Below are 23,216 nucleotides of genomic sequence, written 5' to 3' on the forward strand. Positions count from 1 at the left end.
TCCGCCTGGCGGATTAACGACGACGGCCGGTGTGCCGGCCAGCCTGGCTGTGGTTTTTAGGCGGTTTTTCACATCCAACTAGGTGAATACCGGTCTGGTGCCCACGTCCCTCCTCAGTTACACGACTCGCAGACATTTGTAACACACACCATTTCACGATTCACACTAGACGTAGACAGCTGGGGTACACTACTAACTACCATCCCGGGATGTATGGGGTGGCGGGCAGGAACGGCATCCGGCCACCCCTTAAAACTAACCATGCCAATTCCATACTTAACCCTGCCGACCCTGCTCACAATGCGGGATACAGGCAGTAGCGAAAGAAAGAAAGCAGTGAAATGATTTAATTATATTATGCTTAAATCCACAAAGGAATTATAGACATTAACTGCTATTACACACTGATTTAAATCAATGGGTCAAGTTAAAAATTTGTGGCAGACCGTCCCCATTGATTTAAGTTAATGATCACTGGCAGCTAACGTCTTTAATTCGTTTTTGTCTTGATTCATAGTGGCTGCAGGCTGAAAAAGATGTTTGTCCTTTCGGACACCACATATAAATAATCAAGCTTAGTTTCCTAAGTGATTTCTCGCGTTGACTGACTTAATGGTCAACTAAGCAATATTTAGTTAACTTTCCAGGAAATTCTTGAATTACTATATTCTGTCCAACCAGGCGGCATCACTTACCTAGTGCAATATTTTGCCTAACTGACTTCTTGTTGTCCTCCTGTGTCCTTTCTCTGTTGCTGGGAGAAATAGTTAGGATGTGCGGCCCCGAGAATTTAAATAATGGCTCAGTGCTAGGATTGTTCCTTTAACCGCTGGTGTTTCAAATGCCCTAGGTTACGTAACCATAAGGATACTCGATAAGCATGAAATGGCCGGGCTCCAATTAGATATCATCCATTCCCTCAACAACAATAATTGCGTTTACTATCAATTACTATAATGTTAAGAATCTTATACGACAACTTATTCACACATATTCACAAGCTTCCTTTCGAGTAAAGAAGCAACCTTTAAACAATCAGTAAACACTATCAATAAAGCTTGTTACAAGGCAATGTGGTTACACATGTAGAACAACAAGAGAATAGGATTAGCAAATACATTTAAGAAAGGTTCTAGTTTAACAGTAGTTAAAGTGCTCAGTGGTTTTACCAAGCGACGAGTAAAATGCCCTTAAGGGGGGGGGGGGGGGGGTAGGACGTCAAACGGGCCAACTTGGAGCAGGAGAGGCACCACAGCACATTTTAATTTCCACTGTCTATACTTTTACAAATAAATTCATAAAACTGTAATAGCATGATCAGGAAGGGTTCAGGATTCATACTGATATCAGTGGAAGCTCAAAAACGTAACAAAACACACTTTTTACATGTGAAATTTCATCATTTTTTCACTTACTGTTGGCTGCATTTGTTGCTATAGGTACACTTTTCTTCCTAAGTAAGAGAGAGTCTTCGATGACTTTTGTACAGCATACAAACCATAGTTATAGGTGTATGAAACTCCAGAAGTTATTTAATTTATGAAAATATGAATAAACTGTTACATTTTAAACTTCATGTTTAGAAAAAACTCAAGTTTTATAGTTAATTATCTCAATTTTTCCCCATTTTTTTGATAGATTTGGAAAATTCTGGAGTTTCATATACATGTAACTACTGTTTGTATGTTATGAAAAATTCATCGAAGAATCTATCTTCCTTAGGAAGAAAAGTGTACCTAAAGCAACGGATGCAGCCAGTACTAAGTGAAAAAATGATGAAATTTCACATGTAAAAAAAGGTATTTTGCTACGTTTTTGAACTTCCACTGCAATGCGTGTGATTCCTCAATCCTTCCTGGTCATGGTGACAAAGTTTTATGAATTTATTTGTAAAAGTATAGACAGTAGAAATTAAAATGTCCTGTGGTGACTCCGCTGCTCCAAGTCGGCCCGTTTGACATCCTACCCCCCTTAAGAAATATCGTTAACAATAAATGGTTAAGTCCCCAGAACAGACACAGACGATTATTTAAACGCAATTTGCTTAAGGTCAAAAGAGCAACTACTGACAATTTCAAGAACTTGGGTGAATAGTTCATTTCATCCTTACAATGAAATTAATTGACAAGGACGCAAAACCAATTGCAACAAGTTATCAGGTTAGCCTGGGTGAAAATGGGAAAACAATTACAGTGAAAGTAACATAAGAACTTTTTAAAAAACATAAGCATAAAGCATTCTCTCTTGAAAGCAAAAGTTGATCTTATGGCCGTTACAGAACTGCTCAGAGAAGAAGAGGCACTTCCCTCCACCGAATTAACTGAAATAAGGATCGCACCCCAAAATAATTTAACGAAGACCAATTTAGGCCGGAATACGGCAACAGACTCAACTTAGAACTGCGGAGAACTGACCAAGACACAGGAAGTGGGTTGGAATCAAACCGCCACATTGACGACTGTAACACTGGCCGGAGTCATGCCGTAGCCAGTCAGCACAAGCTGCACTTCATTATCGCTCGCTCCCGGCGCCCGCCTTGCACAAGTAGACAACGGCCAGCTATGCCACAAGAAACAGGAAGCCACAATGAGTTCCACCGGAAGAATATACACTCCTGGAATTGGAAAAAATAACACATTGACACCGGTGTGTCAGACCCACCATACTTGCTCCGGACACTGCGAGAGGGCTGTACAAGCAATGATCACACGCACGGCACAGCGGACACACCAGGAACCGCGGTGTTGGCCGTCGAATGGCGCTAGCTGCGCAGCATTTGTGCACCGCCGCCGTCAGTGTCAGCCAGTTTGCCGTGGCATACGGAGCTCCATCGCAGTCTTTAACACTGGTAGCATGCCGCGACAGCGTGGACGTGAACCGTATGTGCAGTTGACGGACTTTGAGCGAGGGCGTATAGTGGGCATGCGGGAGGCCGGGTGGACGTATCGCCGAATTGCTCAACACGTGGGGCGTGAGGTCTCCACAGTACATCGATGTTGTCGCCAGTGGTCGGCGGAAGGTGCACGTGCCCGTCGACCTGGGACCGGACCGCAGCGACGCACGGATGCACGCCAAGACCGTAGGATCCTACGCAGTGCCGTAGGGGACCGCACCGCCACTTCCCAGCAAATTAGGGACACTGTTGCTCCTGGGGTATCGGCGAGGACCATTCGCAACCGTCTCCATGAAGCTGGGCTACGGTGCCGCACACCGTTAGGCCGTCTTCCGCTCACGCCCCAACATCGTGCAGCCCGCCTCCAGTGGTATCGCGACAGGCGTGAATGGAGGGACGAATGGAGACGTGTCGTCTTCAGCGATGAGAGTCGCTTCTGCCTTGGTGCCAATGATGGTCGTATGCGTGTTTGGCGGCTTGCAGGTGAGCGCCACAATCAGGACTGCATACGACCGAGGCACACAGGGCCAACACCCGGCATCATGGTGTGGGGAGCGATCTCCTACACTGGCCGTACACCACTGGTGATCGTCGAGGGGACACTGAATAGTGCACGGTACATCCAAACCGTCATCGAACCTATCGTTCTACCATTCCTAGACCGACAAGGGAACTTGCTGTACCAACAGGACAATTCACAGCCGCATGTATCCCGTGCCACCCAACGTGCTCTAGAAGGTGTAAGTCAACTACCCTGGCCAGCAAGATCTCCGGATCTGTCCCCCATTGAGCATGTTTGGGACTGGATGAAGCGTCGTCTCACGCGGTCTGCACGTCCAGCACGAACGCTGGTCCAACTGAGGCGCCAGGTGGAAATGGCATGGCAAGCCGTTCCACAGGACTACATCCAGCATCTCTACGATCGTCTCCATGGGAGAATAGCAGCCTGCATTGCTGCGAAAGGTGGATATACACTGTACTAGTGCCGACATTGTGCATGCTCTGTTGCCTGTGTCTATGTGCCTGTGGTTCTGTCAGTGTGATCATGTGATGTATCTGACCCCAGGAATGTGTCAATAAAGTTTCCCCTTCCTGGGACAATGATTTCACGGTGTTCTTATTTCAATTTCCAGGAGTGTATATAATTGTCATAGGTACATAAGTTAAATTACTGCCGGCGACAGGCATAAAACGTCATCAGAAATTGTACTGAATGCTTTCTCAGAAAATTATATTGAACAATTAGTTCATGAGTCCACTCGAAGCGTAAGTGGTTGTGAAAGCTGCATGGGGGCTTAATTAAATATTAGTACAAATAATTTAATTGTCTGTCCGGTTACGCAACCTCGTAACCGGTTGGCCCTGACTAGTTTTAGTACGCAATCTGACTGCTTAGAATAACAACAAAGAATGTAAGAAAATTTCCGTTAACACAATTAATTAATTAAGTCCCCAGCAACTATAAAACGTACGAAACCAAAGCACAAGTGTAACTGTTGTGTGTGTGGAAGTGTGATTCAACGTACACATCTGGCACGGTTCTTCTTCAATAAGACAAGAAATTTTAAGTACCATTTATATTGTTGTAATTAAAAAAATAGAAATACTATAATTGCACAAGAAAACCAGAATTACACTCTAATACAAGAACACAAGCCAGATGCTTTGTTGACTGAACCGGTAATGACGCATTATTTAAGACATTGAAATAATAAAAAGAAAGGGAATTTTTTTTTACCTCATATATATTGACGAAAAGCACTCTGATCGTTACAATACCTCCATTTCGAACAACATCTGCTGTCTAGCCCATCAAAACTGCATAACACATGGAACAAGCACTCTCCACCACGACTTCACAACAACTCTCCACTCCGACTTCAAGACAAGCACTGTCTACCACCGCATCTGAATGACTACTCTCCACTACGACATCTCGACAAGAACTGCCTGTGGAGGCGGCTGAATAATACTCTTTGGCGCAATCTCTGGCGCTGTGGCTCAGTGTAGCCACCTTTCAAAGCATACTTGACCTTTTAGCAACAAATAATACTGCACAAATTGTGAGTATTGTGACGAATACAGGGATTACCGATCACAAGGCAGTTGCTGCTAGGCTGAATATCGTAACACCTACAACCATCAAAAAGAAACACAAAGTATATCTATTTAAAAAAGCTGATTAAAATGCTTTTAACGCCTTTTTAAGAGACAGTCTTCACTCCTTCCGATTTGATCATGGAAGTGTAGAAAAATTGTGAAATGTTTTCATAGAGATAGTATCGACAGAAATTGAGAGATATATACCACATAAATTAATAAGTGATGGTACTAATCCCCCATGGTACACAAAACGGCGGGTCAGATTGTTGTTGCAGAAGTAACGAAAAAAGCATGCCAAATTTAAAAGAACGCAAAATCCTCAAGATTCGCAAAGTTTTTCAGAAGTTCGAAATATGGCGCTTACTTCAATGTGAGATGCTTTTAATAATTTCCACAACGAAATTCTGTCTCGAAATCCGGCAGAAAACCCATAAAGATTCAGGTCATACATAAAGCACACCAGTGGCAAGACGCAATCAATACCTTCACTGCGTGATAACAACGGTGAAGTCACTGATGACAGTGCCACTAAAACAGAGATATTAAACACGATTTTCCGAAACAGCTTTACCAAAGAAGACGAAGTAAATATTCTTGAATTCCAATCAAGAACAACTGCCAAGATGAGAAACACAGAGTAGATATCCTCGGTGTAACGAAGAAGCTTAAATCAATTAATAAAGGCAAGGCCTCCTGTTCAGATTGTAAACCAGTCAGGTTCCTCCCAGAGTATGCTGATAAAATAGCTCCATATTTAACAATTATATACAACCACTCGCTCACAGAAAGATCCGTACCTGAAGACTGGAAAATTGCTCAGGTCACACCAATACCTAAAAAGGAAAGTAGGAGTAATCCGTTAACCTGCAGGCCCATATCACTAACGTCGATTTGCAGTAGGGTTTTGGAACATATACTGTATTCGAATATTATGAAGTACCTCGAAGAAAACGATTTATTGACACATAGTCAGCACGGTTTCAGAAAATATTGTTCTTTTGAAACACAATTAGCTCATTATACTCACGAAGTAATAAGTGCTATCGACTGGGGATATCAAAATGATTCCATATTTTTAGATTTCCAGAAGGCTTTCGATACCGTTCCTCACAAGCGCCTTCTAACCAAACTCCGTGCCTACGGAGTATCGCCTCAGTTGTGCGACTGGATTCGTGATTTTCTGTCAGATAGGTCACAGTTCGTAGTAATGGACGGAAAGTCATCGAGTAAAACAGAAGTAATATCCGGCGTTCCCCAGGGAAGTGTTATAAGCCCTCTATTGTTCCTGATCTATATTAACGATATAGGAGACAATCTTATTAGCCGTCTTAGATTGTTTGCAGATGATGCTGTCATTTACCGTCTTGTAAAGTAATCGGATGACGAAAACGAATTGCAAAATGATTTAGATAAGATATCTGTATGGTGCGAAAGTGGCGATTAACCCTGAATAAAGAAAAGTGTGAAGTTATTCGCGTGAGTACTAAAAGAAATCCGCAAAATTTCGATTACGCGATAAGTCACACAAATCTGAAGGCTGTAAATTCAACTAAATACTTAATGATTTCAATTACAAATAACCTAAATTGGAACGATCACATAGATAATATTGTGGGTAGAGCAAACCAACGACTGTGATTCATTGGCAGAACACTTAGAAGGTGCTACAGGTCTGCTAAATAGGCTGCTTACACTACGCTTGTCCGCCCTATTCTGGAGTACTGCTGTGCAGTGCGATCCGCGTCATGTGGGACTGACGGATGACATCGAAAAAGTACAAAGAAACGCAGCTCGTTTTGTATTAACGCGAAATAGAGGAGATAGTGTAACAGATATGATACGTGAATTGGAGTGGCAATAATTAAAACAAAGGCGTTTGTCGTAGCGACGAGATCTTCTCATGAATTTTCAATGTTTCTCCTCCGATTGCGAAAACATTCTGTTGGCACCCACCTACGTAGAGAGAAATCATCATCACGATAAAATGAGAGGAATCAGGGCTCGCACAGAAAAATTTAAGTGCTCCTTTCTCCCGCGTGCCGTCCGAGAGTGGAATGGTAGAGAGACAGCTTGAAGGTGGTTCATTGAACCCTCTGCCAGGCATTTTATTGTGAAGAGCAGAGTAATCACGTAGATGTAGATGTAGATGAGACCCAAAACTATCGACATCCAGCAACAGGAGGGTGTGGCCCTATTAACCTAATGAAAGACCCCTGATTATTTCGCTCCAACACCTAGTATCGTCAAATTAACAGAGCTGCTACAGGGAAATAACAAACATGCAATAAATAGCGAAAATGACCTTATTAAATTTACATAAAGATGTGGCGCCACGCGGAGTGGCCGCGCGGTTTGAGGCGTCATGTCACGGACTGCGGGGCCACTCCCGCCGGAGGTTCGAGTCCTCCCTCGGGCATGGGTGTGTGTGTTGTTCTTAGCATAAGTTAGTTTAACTCAGTTTAAGTAGTGTTTAGAGACCGATGACCTAAGTAGTTTGGTCTCTTAGGAATTCACACGCATTTGAACATTTGAAAGAGGTGGCTGAATGTGCCGAACTCGAATAATAATACTTACACACAATATTGCAGGGACAGCGGCGTTGGCAGAACGTCCACACCGTCGACCTTACCCTAAGTAAGACAAATTTTATTGACACGGGAACAAATGTGCATAGCAGTTGCACGCCAGGACGTCTACGATATTGTTGAATAACATACTTGATTAAAAAGAGTTAATCACCATAGTAAATATATAATTTCAAAAGTAATGTTTTAAACGTATGTAGAAGAATAGTTTAAGCTAATAAGATAGGTAAACCAATACGTGAAACGAGCAAGCCCTTCGACAACACACCCTGAAACCTAGCCTGCGCTCAAAAACCTTCTACAGACATCAAGTACACAATAATGGAACACCAGTAAAGTTACAGATTAAGCAGCTAACAAGGTAGCCAACACAGAGCAATGGAGGCCGGACCAACACTCGATTACCCACAGAACCAACAGCCACAAGGTTTACCAATCAAAGTTATGCATCGGTGATACAAGCAAGCCACCTAGAACAGGTACCACAAGCAACATGCGAATAGCCCCCGAAATGCGTAGCAAGCACGCCAAGACACAGAAAGCAATACGTGCCGAACGCCGGTCGCGCACCGCAGCGTTCGTCTCCGGATGGTTACCCATCTTTTCAACTCATCTCTCTCCCTGACGAAACGTCACCTCGCGGGGAGCAAGCGTGAAAGTTCGCCGCAGTAGATCGAAAGACGAATCGAAGCGATATCAGTATTTTTCCTTACTGATAGCTGTCTTTGATGGCTCTTTTATGTCTGGAAGTCGTTGATCCTTAAAACGATCCGATTATCCTCTGTTTTCAGAGCCGCTGTATATCAAGCGACGAGATGCACTGGTTAGCAACTGGACTCGCATTCTGGAGGTTGACGATTCAAATCCGCATCCGGCCATCCAGGTTCAGGTTTTCCATGATTTACCGACATCGCCCCAGGTAAATGTTGATATAGTATCCTTGAAAGGGCAAGACTCATTCCCTTCCGCATCGTTGCTCTGCCTCAAATGACCTCGACGTCGAAGGGACGTTGAAACCTAATCTTCCTTGCTTCGAACTCCTGTATAGATTCCTACTGGAGGTAGCTGGGCTGGAACAGGCTAAGCTGGACTAACCTGCGCTGAATGGATATCCTGACACTTTATCTGAACTCACTCGTTAACCAGACATTGAGGGCACATTCAGTGGAAACCACGGACTTGCCAAGGTTGTCCTCTTACTTAGAGCAGTAAGTGAAAAAATGGTGCGAGGATAAGATGTTACGAATATTTTAGAATTTTAGAAATAACTATGAGCGTCTTTACATTTAAAGCTACATCTACGTCCACACAGATACTCCGCAAGCCACCGTAAGGTGCGTGGCGGAGGGTATCCCGTACCACTACTTGTCACTTCCCCTCCCGTTCCACTCGCAAACAGAGCGAGGGGAAAACGACTGTCTGTACGCCTCCGTATGAGCCCAGATTTCTCGTATCATATCTTTGTAGTCCTTACGCGGGATCAGAATCATTCAGCAGTCAGCTTCAAATGCCAGTTCTCTAAATTTTCTCAATAGTATTTCCCGAAAAGAACGCCGCCTTCCCTCCAGGGATTCTCATTTGAGTTCCCGAAGCATCTCCGTAACACTTACGTTTTTATCGAACCTACCGGTAACAAATTTAGCATCCCTCTTCTGAACGGCTTCCATGCCTTCCTTCTATCCGACCTGGTACGGATCTCAAACACTCGAATGTTCAAATGTTCAAATGTGTGTGAATTCCTAAGGAACCAAACTGCTGAGGTCATCGGTCTCTAGACTTACACACTACTTAAACTAACTTAAACTGACTTATGCTAAGAACATCACATACACACACACACACCCATACCCGAGGGAGGACTCGAATCTCCGGCGAAAAGTGCCGCACAATCCGTGGCATGGCACCCCAAACCATGCGGCCACTACGCACGGCTCAAACGCTCGACCAGTACTCGAGACCAGGTCGAACCACTCTTTCCTAAACTTCTCCCAATTATCCGAAGTGCACCGTTTACCTTTTCACATGCTCGTTCCATCTCACATCGCTTTGCAACGTTACACACAGATATTTAAACGATTTGCGTGGCCCAAACACTTGACTAGTACTCGAGAACAGGTCGAGCCACTCTTTCCTAAACTTCTCCCAACTATCCGAAGTCCACCATTTACCTTCCCTACCACAGTTTTCACATGCTCGTTCCACCTCACATCGCTTTGCAACGTTACACCCAGATATTTAAACGATTTGACTTTGTAAAACTGGACAATAGCAATACTGTATCCGAACATTACAGTTTAGTTCTTTCTACTAATCCGCATTAACTTACATTTTTCCATGTTTTGGGCTCGCTGCCATTCATCACACCAACTAGAAATTTTGTTTAAGTCATCTTGTATCTTCCTACAGTCACTCAACTTCGACATATCATCGTACACCACGGAATCAACAACAAAGAACCGCCGACTCCTGCCGACCTTGTCCGCAAAATCATTTCTGTATACAGAGAACAACAGCGCTGCTATAACACTTCCCTAGGGCACTCCTTTCCACACTCTTGTCTATGTTGAACACTCGCCGTCGAGGACAATATGCTGGGTTCCATTATTTAAGAAGTGTTTGCACCACTCAAATACCTGTGATCTTATTCCATACGTTCATACTTTCGTTAACAGCCTGCAATGGGGGGCACCGGGTCAAATGCTTTCCGGAAATGTAGAAATATGGAATCTGCCCGTTAACCTCCATCCATAGTTCTCAGTACATCATGAGAGAAAAGAGCAAGTTTTGAGCGAGCGATGCTTTCTAAAACCATGCTGATTCGTGCACATAAGCTGGTTAGCCCCAAGAACGGTAATTATATTCGAAGTGGGAATGTGTTCAAGGATGCTACAGCAAACGGAAGTAAGTGATATTGGTCTGTAATTTTGTGGGTCCGTTCTTTTATTTTCTTTTATGTTGGAGTCACCTGCGCTTGGACCAGCTTAGGGTTTTTACATACTACCTGAATTTTCTCCGTTTCTTTGTCACGTCTTTTGCTAAAGTGGGTCGGTGGTAATTGTGGGAAGCTTCGCGCATAGATGTTTTCACAGATGCACGAATCTCTACTAACCCTCGCTTGTACTCATTTGTGCGTCCCCTTTTGAACCTAGGCTGCAACAGCCTCTGCTTCCTCACCATCTTACGAATTTCGTCATTAAACCATGGTGGATCTTTTCCAACCTTTGTCCACTTACTAGGCACGTAACTCTCCAGACCACGATTTAAAATCTGCTTAAACTTTGCCCATGATTCCTCTACATCAATATTATCGGTACTAATCGGTACCTATCCATTGTATAAGTAAGATGTTAACAAAATATTGGAGTTTAGTGTGACACTCGCGTCGATCCGTGGGCAACATCTACATTTTGGTCCTTATCAGGGATCCCAAATGGCATTATGGCATGTCTCTGGTTCATATTTGTAGGGTGGGCTATGGACCTATGTGCAACATAACAGACTCATAATGAACTGTGGCGATAACCTACATCATAAACTGAAGCATAAATCCGGCATCATAATTCGAGACACTGAGGACTAGTGGTTAAAGTATCAACGGGTGTTATGTGCATTATGATCTGGCTTTCATATTCCTCAGGTACGATAACCAAGGGTGCTTTCTCCAAAAATGTGGTTCTGAACGGTCACCAGCTCTTTAACGCTCGGAAGATTGTCACGTACTTCCTGTGTTGGTCAGAGACAAACGTGAAGTGAGTGGCAGAAACAAATACAAACTTTTTTTCCTTAAGGAAAACCTGTAATCTTTACGCCTCGTTCACAACTCCACCCAATGAATGGTGATCTTCCACAGGTATTTTGGTATCCAGTTGTTTTATAAAGAACAACATTTCCGTTTAGCTCAAGACTGGAGAGACCTGAACTCTCCTGAACCTCGTTATAATACACTGAGGGGACAAAATTCATGGAATACCTCATAACATCGGGTCGGTCCTCCTTTTTGGAGGAGTAGTGCACCAACTAGACGTGGTAAGGATTCAACAAGTCGTTGGGAGTCCCCTCCAGGCCGTGCTGCCTCTGTTCCATAACTGCGGAAGTGTTGCCGGTGTAGGATTTTGTGCACGAACTGAACTCTCCATAATGTACGATAAAGGTTCGATTGGATTCAAGTCGGGCGATCTGGGTGGTCAAATGATTCGCTCGAGTCCTCCAGAATGTTTTTGAACGCATTCGCGAATATTTCTGGTCCAGTGACATGGCACATTGTTGTTTGTGAACATAGAGTCCTGCAGGGTTTCAAATGGTCTCAAAGTAGTCGAACATAACCATTTCAGTGACAGATTTAGTTGGATAAGAGGACACAGTCCATTCCATGTAAACACAGCCCACACCATTATGGAGCCACGAGCACTTTGCACAGTGCCTGGTTGGCAACTTGGGTCCACGGCTTCGTGAGGTCTGCGCCACACTCAAACCCCGCCATCAGCTCTGACCAACCAGAATCGGGACTCATATGACCAGCCCACGGTTTTATAGTTTTATAGTGTCCAATACATATTGTCACGAGGCCAGGAGATACGCAGAAGGCGATGTCATGCTGTTTGCAAACGGACTCACTTGAGTCACCTGCTGCCATAGCCCATTAACACCAAATTTCGCCGCACTGTCCTAGCGGATACGTTCGTCGTAATTCCCACATTGATTTCTGCGGTTACTTCACCCAGTATTGCTTGTCTGCTAGCACTGACAACACTTTTGCTCTCGATCGTTAAGTGAAGGCCGTCGGCCACTGCGTTATCAATGGTGAGAGGTAATGCCCGACATTCGGAACACTCGGAACACTCTTGACGCTGTGGATGTCGGAATATCGAATTCCCTAACGATTTCCGAAGTGGAATGCCCCATGCGTCTATCTCCAACTACTATTCCGCTTTCAAAATCTGTTAACTCCCATCATGCGGCCAAAATCGCGTCGGAAACCTATCCACATGAATAACCTGAGTGACAGCTCCGCCAGTGTACCGCCCTTTTATACCCTGCTTACGTGATACTACTGCCACTATATACGTGCATAATGCTAACCCATGACTTTTGCATCTCCCGTGTATTATTTGAAACGTCCCCTTAGAAAAATTTATGAATGACTGTGCTGATAAACCTCTTACATTATTTGATGTTCAACAGCCGAGCAGAACTGAACGTACTCAGACATTTCGCTCTTTACCTATTCTGATCAACACTAAACTGACACACAATATTTTTAGCGCAACGCAATCTGACTTTCAATAATCCCTACAAAAGAATGGCCCTGACTAACATTAACCTATACCTTTCACAAATCACTTACCTCACAAGAATCTTCGTTAGTCGAACTACTGCAATACAGCGAGCGCCACTACTGCCAGCTTAATAGTGTTCAAAAGTCATAATATATATAGGAGTTCATGACATCCAGTCTTAAAAATTTACTGTCTCTGATGGACACACGTCCAGATCATCTGCTCTCAAAACTGCGCCATCTCTCTCCCCACATCTACTACTGCTGGCGGCTCACCTCCAACTGCGCAACGCTACGCGCTGTTAACAGCCAGGTGCCCAACACTACAATAGCGAACATTACGACAATGCCACCCAGCCACAGACTGCACACAGCACAGCCAGTGATTTTCATACAGAGCGCTACGTGGCGTTACCAATATAAAAACCTAAACAGCCTACTTTTATATTAATTGGGACAGCGAACACTTAAAAGTTTAGGGCTATTCCCTGAAGGGAGCCATTCTCCCGTTTAACCATATCGTTGTAATTTCCGGTTACGTCCGTCAGACATACTTCATTGTGCGCGCACTCAATAAAAATAATTAACAAGACAGAACACTAACGAGAACCTATTTGATTCTTAAACAGTTTCATAGTCAAAAGTAGTCAACAGCACTGAAGCACAAAATTCAAAGCAAGATCGTGAACGAAGTCAGAGTAGCATAGCAGCATTTGTTGTCGTGTAATCTGTACTGTAGGTCTTGTAGGCAGGCAGCGAACTGATGATGGCCGAAGCAAAAGGACATAAAATGTAGACAGGCAATGGCTAGACAAGCGTTTTTGAAGAAGAGAATTAAGTGTTGGAAGCCTTTTCTGAAGGTATTTCTGTAGGGTGCAGCAATATTTGGAAGTGACACATGGACTATAAACACTACATACAGGAATGGAATACAAGCTTTTGAAATGTGGTGTTACAGAAGAACTCTGAAGATTATGTGGGTAGACAAGGAGACTAATTAGGTACTGAACAGAATTGGGGAGTTAAGGAATGTGTGGCACAGCTTGACTAAAAGAAGGAATCGGTTGACAAAACTCATTCTCAGACATCAAGGGATCACCAATTTAGTACTGTAGGGGTATCTTGTGGGGTTAACGTTGTAGAGGGAGAACCAAGAGGTGGGTGCAGTAAGTAGACTCAGAAGGATGTAGGTTGTAGCAGTTATTTGAATATGAAGGGCGTTGCACAGCATAGAGTAGCGTGAGGAGATGTATCAAACCAATCTTTGGACTGAAGACCACAACAAACGCAAGAATGATGTTTGACAAAGGAATTTCGAACGGTCACTGTAAATCTATGATTTGAGGAAAAATGTCTGCTTCAAATGAAATTTCTGTTTTATTTTTCACGATTGTCTAGCATTAGTTTTTCTAATTTTCAGTGTTTGTTAGAATAAAAGTCCATTCATGCTATCCATGTTTCATCAAAAAGTAAAACGTGTGGCCTTCACATTTCGTTATCATCAACTGAAGGGGTAGGAAGGGGACGGGGAGAGTGGTAAGGTAACGGGCCAGTAAAATCTTGATTAAATTTAACAAACTTCATTTACATAAACCCAAAAGGCAACATTACGCAAGTCATAAATACCAAAATTTGTGGAAGCTTTTACCAAAGTAACAATACGATTTAACCATCTAAAGCTTTGACAACATAGACGTTCTGCAGGGGTATCTTGTGGGGTTAACATAGACGTTCTAAGACATCCGCTGCTGTTTGAATTAATTCAGATTTTGTTACAACTGTCAACTGCCGAACACACAGGCGATTTCAAGTAAATGAGTAACTTTAGACAAGTGGTTACAACGGCTAGGGCCCATTGAAAAACGACACCTTCTTGACTGATCATATAAAGTTTTGAAGTGAATGAATTTTTAAAAAAATAATACACCACATTCAGTTTTACAGCAGAGTGGAAACAGTCGATGGTGGAATAACGTGTTAAGTAATTAACCACGTCGACGCGGAGTGGCCTCGAGGTTTAGAAGCGCCATGTCACGAATTGCGCGGCTCCTCTCGCCGGAGGTTCGAGTCTTCATTCGGGCATGGATGTGTGCGTTATCCTTAGCGTAAGGTAGTTTAAGTAGTGTGTAAGTCTGGGGACCGATGACCTCAGCAGTTTGGTCCCTTAGGAATTCACACACTTTTGAACATTTGAATTAACCAAATCAAATCTTTAAAACAATAAACAAACAGCAAATGAGGAAATAAGTCCTTTAAAATAATCAGTGACACTTTTTTTAAAAGCTGAGATGTACTTCACTATGGATCTTGTTACACCCTCAAAAAATATATTTAAACAAACAAAATAGTGTTATTAATCTCAACAGTTCCATCGTATAACTTGGCCTTTAACAAACACATTTACGTAAAGTAACCGCACCAGACAGTAGTTATAATATGGGTGGCTGTTAACTTCTGCCACAAAGAATACCCAAACTAGAACTTTGGCGTCAAAATGAAGTGTCACACGCGTCAATAACTAGAGAAATCTTACGAAGTAGTAGAAGGAAAAAATAACGCTTAAACTTTGTGATCCAAAGATAGAAATCAGCCTAATACACATTTAGGAGAAACAGATAAATGAAAGACAGTTCAGTAAAGAAGTCTCAGTTTGAATCAACAGTGGCCGCCATGAACAACACGAACCCGTCATTATATAAAGTAACTCTTACTCACTGAGCTCATTAACATCTAGATGGAAACTCGATAAACAAAGTATGAGAACAGACACATAGATTTCTTAATTTAAACAGACAAAAGATATAACAATTAATTGCCATCATGAATCATGACGTTTTAACTTGTAACATAAACTAGTATTAGAATGTCCACGAAGTCCCCACCATACTTAGCCTTCAGCAGCTATCCCCTGCTTGTTGCCATCACCCCTACATGTTCCAAAACAATAAACTGAGCAGCTACATGTTCCTTATCTTACACGCGACTTTTGAAAATGGGTGTGTAGCATATTTCCAAATTGTACTTTTTAATGAGAATTTCCGAAAATAATCTTTTTTTATACACGTCTGTAACTCCAGTGGGCTGTCATTTCCTTTCTTGTTAATAATGTAATTGACATAGGCCCCGAAAAGCCACAATATGGCGTTGTTTTTCATGTAGGGATAAGCTACCTTATTTGGAACTTACAAGTCGGAAATTTCTACATATGTACAATCAGTTCGTTTAGCAAAGTTATTTTTCTTTTGATGTCCTTCCATATATCTAAACAGCGATCACATATAAATCTGTGTGAGAGCGTGTCAACAGGAAGGTAATTTTGACACACATTTGTGTCGCATAAATCAGTAGCATAAAGTCTCTCTTTTGTACTTATAACATTACTGACGACTCTGCCCCAGGAGTACTCCACTTCATATGATAAAACATTTGTGGCGAGATTTTACCAGACTATCTTTCAATTCTTATCTGGATATTTTTCTTCAATTTTGTTCCGTTTCGTATTTTGCACTATCGCATCTACGGTCAAATTAGCGTCTGACTGGTTTCTTCGCTGAGTTCGATGTAAAATTGTCGTAGATGTTTTAATTTAGAATTGATGGATGCGACATTCGTCGGCGAATCGAAGCTCTTGGGCTCTGTCGCTTTCAGCATTGCTGCAGTGACGGTGTCCGGATGGTTTTCAATGCACTCTAGATTTCTCTTTAAATACAAGGCTGTTATTTTTTGTGAATATCTATGAGACCTAGGCCTCCTTCGCCCATCTCTAGTGTTAAAGCCCAGTATGCGGCACGGAGTAGATGTCCTTGCCATATACAACCACATACTTCAGTCATTATCGACTTCGCTATCACTTTGGGAATTGGCATACATTGTACTAAGTAAAGCGTTTTTGCCAAAATAGTTATATTAACAAATTGAAGCTACTGCAAGACGCCCAGGTCTCTGCACCTATTTCATCTCGTGACGGATCTAATATTACGTAACATTGCCTACCAATTTATGACATTCATTTTAAGAGGGCACTTATGAAAGATGATGCCTAGGGATGTGTGTTGCTCCGAGTTTTTGTCCAGTCTAATTACATTTGTGCAAAACCTCTTAAATTTAACAATGAACTTTTGGTCTCACAGATCATTGTTCCTGAGACCTGACTGTACTGGTCCAGTCCAGTTTTCAAGACACTCGGATCTTCTCTGCTCCTGATTAACACACCACTGCATCACCTGGACACTGTGGTTTTTGCCACTTCATGTATTACCTGGCACGCCTCCTCTCAGACCCAAAGTCTAAGCCCACCCACACACTACTTAAGTAGTGTCCTTGCCAATTATCCTCAGTAATCGCAGTGTTTCACTGATTCCCATAAGAGTTCGAAAGTGGTATGCATCTGCACTGAAGGGATCATTGCCCAGCGTCACATAATTAAACACTGTGTGATCAAAAGTATCTGGTAACCCCTCAACACATGTTTTTCATATTAGGTGCATTGTGCTGCCACCTTCTGCCAGGTAGTCCACATTAGCGACCTCAGTAGTCATCAGACATCATGAGAGCAGAATAGGATACTCCGCGGAACTGACGGACTTCGAACGCGGTCAGGTGATTGGGTGTCACTTGTGTCATACGTCTGTACGCTAGATTTCCACACTCCTAAATATCTCGAAGTCCACTGTTTACGATGTGATAGTGAAGCAAAACGAGGATAATGGCATGTAGTCGAATGAAGTCGGGTGATGTTGAGGGTATTAGATTAGGAAATGAGACACTTAAAGTAGTAAAGGAGTTTTGCTATTTGGGAAGCAAAATAACTGATGATGGTCGAAGTAGAGAGGATATAAAATTCAGATTGGCAATGGCAAGGAAAGCGTTTCTGAAGAAGAGGAATTTTTTAACATCGAGTATAGATTTAAGTGTCAGGAAGTCATTTCCGAAAGTATTTGTATGGAGTGTAGCCATGTATGGAAGTGAAACATGGACGGTAAATAGTTTGGACAAGAAGAGAATAGAAGCTTTCGAAATGTGGTGCTGCAGAAGAATGCTGAAGATTACATGGGTAGATCACATAACTAATGAGGAAGTATTGAACAGGATTGGGGAAAAGAGAAGTTTGTGGCACAACTTGACCAGAAGAAGGGATCGGTTTGTAGGACATGTTCTGAGGCATCAAGGGATCACCAATTTAGTATCGGAGGGCAGCGTGGAGGGTAAAAATCGTAGGGGGAGACCAAGAGATGAATACACTAAGCAGATTGAGAATGATGTAGGTTGCAGTAGGTACTGGGAGATGAAGAAGCTTGCACAGGATAGAGAAGCATGGAGAGCTGCATCAAACTAGTCTCAGGACTGAAGACCACAACAACAACAACAACAACAACAACAACAGTGAAGTGGAAACGTGACGGAGCACGTACAGCAGAGAAGCGTACAGGCCGACCTTGTCTGTTGACTGACAGAGACCGCCGACATTTCAAGAGGGTCGTAATGTACAATAGGCAGATGTCTATCCAGGCCATCACACAGAAATTCCAGACTGCATCAGGATCCACTGCAAGTACTAACACAGTTAGGCGGGAGGTGAGAAAACTTGGATTTCATGGACGAGAGGCTCCTCATAAGCCATACATCACGCCGGTAAATGCCAAACGACACCTCGCTTGGTGCAATTAGCGTGAACATTGGACGACTGAACAGTGTGGAGTGAAGAATCGCGGTACACAATGTGGTGATCTGATGGCAGGGTGTGGGTATGGCGAACGCCCGATGATCGTCATCTGCCAGCGTGTGCAGTGCCAACAGTAAAATTCAGAAGCGGTGGTGGTATGGTATGATCATGTTTTTCATGGAGGGGCTTGCACCCCTCGTTGTTTTGTGTGGCACTATCACAGCACATGTCTACATTCATGTTTTAAGCAACTTCTTGCTTCCCACTGTTGCAGAGCAATTCGTGGATGGCGATTGCATCTTTCAAGGCGATCGAGCACCTGTTCATAATGCACGGCCGGTGGTGGCGTGGTTGCACGACAATAACATACCTGTTTAATGACTGGTCTACACAGAGTCCTGACCTGAATAGTATGAATAGTATAGAACACCTTTCGGATGCTTTGGAATGTTGATTTCGTGCCAGGCCTCACTGACCGACATCGATGCCTCTCCTCAGTGCAGCACTCTGTGAAGAATTAGCTGCCATTCCCCAAGAAATCTTCCAGCGCCTGATTGAACGTATGTCTGTGAGAGTGGAAGCTGTCATCAAGGCTAAGGGTGGGCGAACACCATATTAAATCCCAGCATTAACGATGGAGGGCGCCACGAACTTGTAAGTCATTTTCAGCGAGATTCCTGGATACTTTTGAGCACATAGTGTATATGAGCCATGCTGCGGCTCGCTTAGGTGCTGTTTGTAGGTTGCCGCTCTCTGTTGGAGGCCAGACCGTATCCTTCAGTTGGCATGGTTGAGGTTGTTTGCCTTCTTCTCGTCTGACTGGTTCCACTCGTTTCGTAAGCGTTGCCTGTCCGCTAGTGGCAGCAGCGGCGCTTATCAGTACGCAGTAACTGTTGCCCTGTCTTTCGTTTTTCGCGTCGTGTGAGTTCGCCAGTTTGGTTGGGCACTCAGGAGGAGGCAGGTCAGCGCAGTGCGGGAACACGCCGGGATCGCATGAGGCGCGCATGGACTGCAGGATGGAAGGGCTGTGGTCACGAAGGTGCACGACTTCGTCGTAAACCGGATCCAGCAAAGCGTTAAGATGAGTTCATTTCAATCAAAGTAGAGAAACCTCCACCATTGTGATATCTAGCGATTCGCAGTGACTTGGATTCGTGTTGCTGCTCGTAGTGTCGCCGAGGCGAAGAGCAGCGAGTGGAGTGCTTTCCATTCTGGTGGTAGTGGTTCCTTTTTCGTTCTGTGATTTCTAACACAGTATTCTGGGGACGTAGTGCAGACCGCCGGTTCCTGCTTTTGCGTATTGTTCCATCGTTGCATTTAGTTTATCGGACGTCAGGTAGCTTCAGCAAGATTATCATTAGTCATTCGTTAGACTGTCACTAGTCTGAGTTACCATGTTGTGAAGTGAATGCAACACTCGGATGTCTGTCTCATCGCTCGCGAAAGTGTTTGTTGCCGGACCTTCTCAGAGGTCGATTCCTCGAGGACCGTATGTGGCCCCTTCTTTTACAAAGTTTACCATCATCTTATTTCACCCGTTTGGTGATCAGTTGCTTGTTTCTTTTTAATTAACTTTTGCTACTGTATTTGCTGTTTTACAGCAGGTTTTTAAAATTTTTTGTATAATTGCCGTTCCTGGAGTGTACGTCCTTCAGCGTGTAAGTCCTTCATTTGGTTTAAAAAATAATTTGGCATTTGTATTTTAGCAGTAAGCCTTAAAACCTTATTTACTGCCATACCTGATGTCTGATACCTTCTGCTTTCTTTGTGGCCACTTACTTTAAATATTTCAGTACCTGTAAGTTCTAAATTCCAGCGAGTTCTTAAATATTCTTAATTTATTGCCATTCTTGGCGTGTAAGGCCTTCAGCCGTGATCACAGTGGCTTTTTTTAAAACATTATTTGTATCTGTATTTTATGGTGCTTTGCTGAATTGTAACGTATTGATAACACTGTTATTTACACAGTTGTTTATTTCTTCATTAATAACGTGTAGTATTTTTTATTTATTGTTGAGTCTGAAATTACTGTTTTAAAAATAAGTGTGTGTAACTGTAAAAGGCAACCAGTAGTAACTGATTACGACCCCGTCCACAATCGTAACCGAATCCTGCCTTCCCTTTACTATTAGGTCACAGTATATGTGGTGTCTGTTGACATAATGCTGTCTGTTGATATAACAAACATAAATTTTTCACCTGCTTGCATTTTAAACTTGAATAGAACGCTGGATAGCGTCTACTGACACCTGAAGTAGTGCAAGTCTGTCTTACAATTAGGCAACTGATAACAATGGTGGTGAGTTGCAGACCACACTAACACTTGAACTGCAACAAGGAAGCTTTACACTATTAATTTTGCCCTGTGACAGTTAGCTACTGTGCCGTCCTTCCAACAGTTGTGTGTTCACACTGGCCATTAAAACTGCTACACCAAGAAGAAATGCAGATGATAAACGGGTATTCATTGGACAAATATATTATACCAGAACATGTGATTACATTTGCACGCAATTTGGGTGCATAGATTCTGAGAAATCAGTGCCCAGACCATCCACCTCTGTCCGTAATAACGGCCTTGATACGCCTGGGCATTGAGTCAAACAGAGCTTGGATGGCGTGTACAGGTACAGCTGTCCATGCAGCTTCAACACGATACCACAGTTCATCAAGAGTAGTGACAGGCGTATTGTGATGAGCCAGTTGCTAGGGCTCCATTGACCAGACGTTTTCAATTGTTGAGAGATCTGGAGAATGTGCTGGCCAGGGCAGCAGTCGAACATTTTCCGTGTCCAGAAAGGCCCGTGCAGGACCTGCAACATGCGGTCGTGGATTATCTTGCTGAAATGTAGGATTTCGCAGGGATCGAATGAAGGGTAGAGCCACGGGTCGAACAGATCTGAAATGTAACGTCCACTGTTCAAAGTGCCGTGAATGCCAACAAGTGATGACCGAGACGTGGAACCAATGGCACCCCATACCATCACGCCGGGTGATACGCCAGTATGGCGATGACGAATACACGCTTCCAATGTGCGTTCACCGCGATGTCGACAAACACGGATGCGACCATCATGATGCTGTAAAAAGCACCTGGATTCATCCGAAAAATGACGTTTTGCCATTCGTGCACCCAGGTTCGTCGTTGAGTACACCATCGCAGGCGCTCCTGTCTGTGATGCAGCGTCAAGGGTAACAGCAGCCATGGTCTCCGAGCTGATAGTCCATGCTGCTGCAAACGTCGTCGAACTGTTCGTGCAGACGGTTGTTGTCTTGCAAACGTCCCCGTCTGTTGACTCAGGGATCGAGACGTGGCTGCACGATTCGTTACAGCGATGCCGAGAAGATGGCTGTTATCTCGACTGCTAGTGATACGAGGCCTTTGGTATCCAGAACGGCGTTCCGTATTACCCTCCTGAACCCATCGATTCCTTATTCTACTAACAGTCATTGGATCTCAACCAACGCGAGCAGCAATGTCGCGATACGATAAACCGCAATCGTGATAGGTTACAATCCGACCTTTATCAAAGTCGGAAACGTGGTGGTACGCATTTCTCCTCCTTACACGAGGCATCACAACGTTTCACCAGGCAAAGCCAGTCAACTGCTGTATGTGTACGAGAAGTCGGTTGGAAACTTTCCTCATGTTATCACGTTGTAGGTGTCGCCACCGGCGGCAACCTAGTGTGAATGCTCTGAAAATCTAATCATTTGCATATAACAGCATCTTCTCCCTGTCGGTTAATTTCGCGTCTGAAGCACGTCATCTACGTGGTGTAGCATTTTTAATGGCCAGTAGTGTAGTAACTTCCATACTGACACATATTGGTCTCAGTCACAGCTGCCACAATTCTGCACACTTCTGCTACAGTCCAAGCTAAACACGCTCACCAAAAGTCATCTCCTTACAGCGGGCAGCTTACCCCATTTTGTGTGTAGCTACAGCTTCCCCCTGCCTACGGCTCGTACCTTCCTCTGTGTCGGTGCCCCGAGCATCACTGCCGCAACCTCGTGGGAGAGGCTTCGCGAGGTGCAAGACAACACATCAGATGGGCTCCCACTAAGTGGACTATATCGATAACAAAGAAAATCACTGATACAGCCCAAGCATGATACAACAATAAATTACTGTATCACATATCGACTATCTTATTGCATTCATGTTTCACCGGTTCAGTTTATTATCTTAATCATTCCATGGCGTTATGGTACTCTGAGTGTATGTAACGTGATTTTCAGATTTATCCAGTAATCTTCACTGAAAATTTGCGCTTAACATAACCAACTACAGATTTTCAAAGCGTCCACTTCAGCTGAAACCATTATTTTCAGCTAAGTTAATTAGTTGTACTGCTCTTTAGCATAGCAGGTATTAGCTTGGGAATACAGTCTTCCATGCACTCATCACTGATTGGCTGTGTAAGTAGGCTAATTAGGTTTTCTTATTGGTAACGCCACGTAGCGCACTGTATGAAAATCACTGGCTGTGCTGTGTGCAGTCTGTGGCTAGTTTGCATTGTTGTCTGTTGGGCAGCTGGATGTGAACAGCGCGTAGCGTAGCGCAGTTGGAGGTGAGCCGCCCGCAGTGGTGGATGTGGGGAAGTGAGATGGCGGGTTTTTGAGAGCGGATGATCTGGACGTGTGCCCGTCAGAGACAGTACATTTGTAAGACTGGATGTAATGAAGTGCTATATA

The sequence above is a fragment of the Schistocerca cancellata genome, chromosome 6 (genome assembly GCF_023864275.1).
Source record: "Schistocerca cancellata isolate TAMUIC-IGC-003103 chromosome 6, iqSchCanc2.1, whole genome shotgun sequence".
Lineage (NCBI taxonomy): Eukaryota > Metazoa > Arthropoda > Insecta > Orthoptera > Acrididae > Schistocerca > Schistocerca cancellata.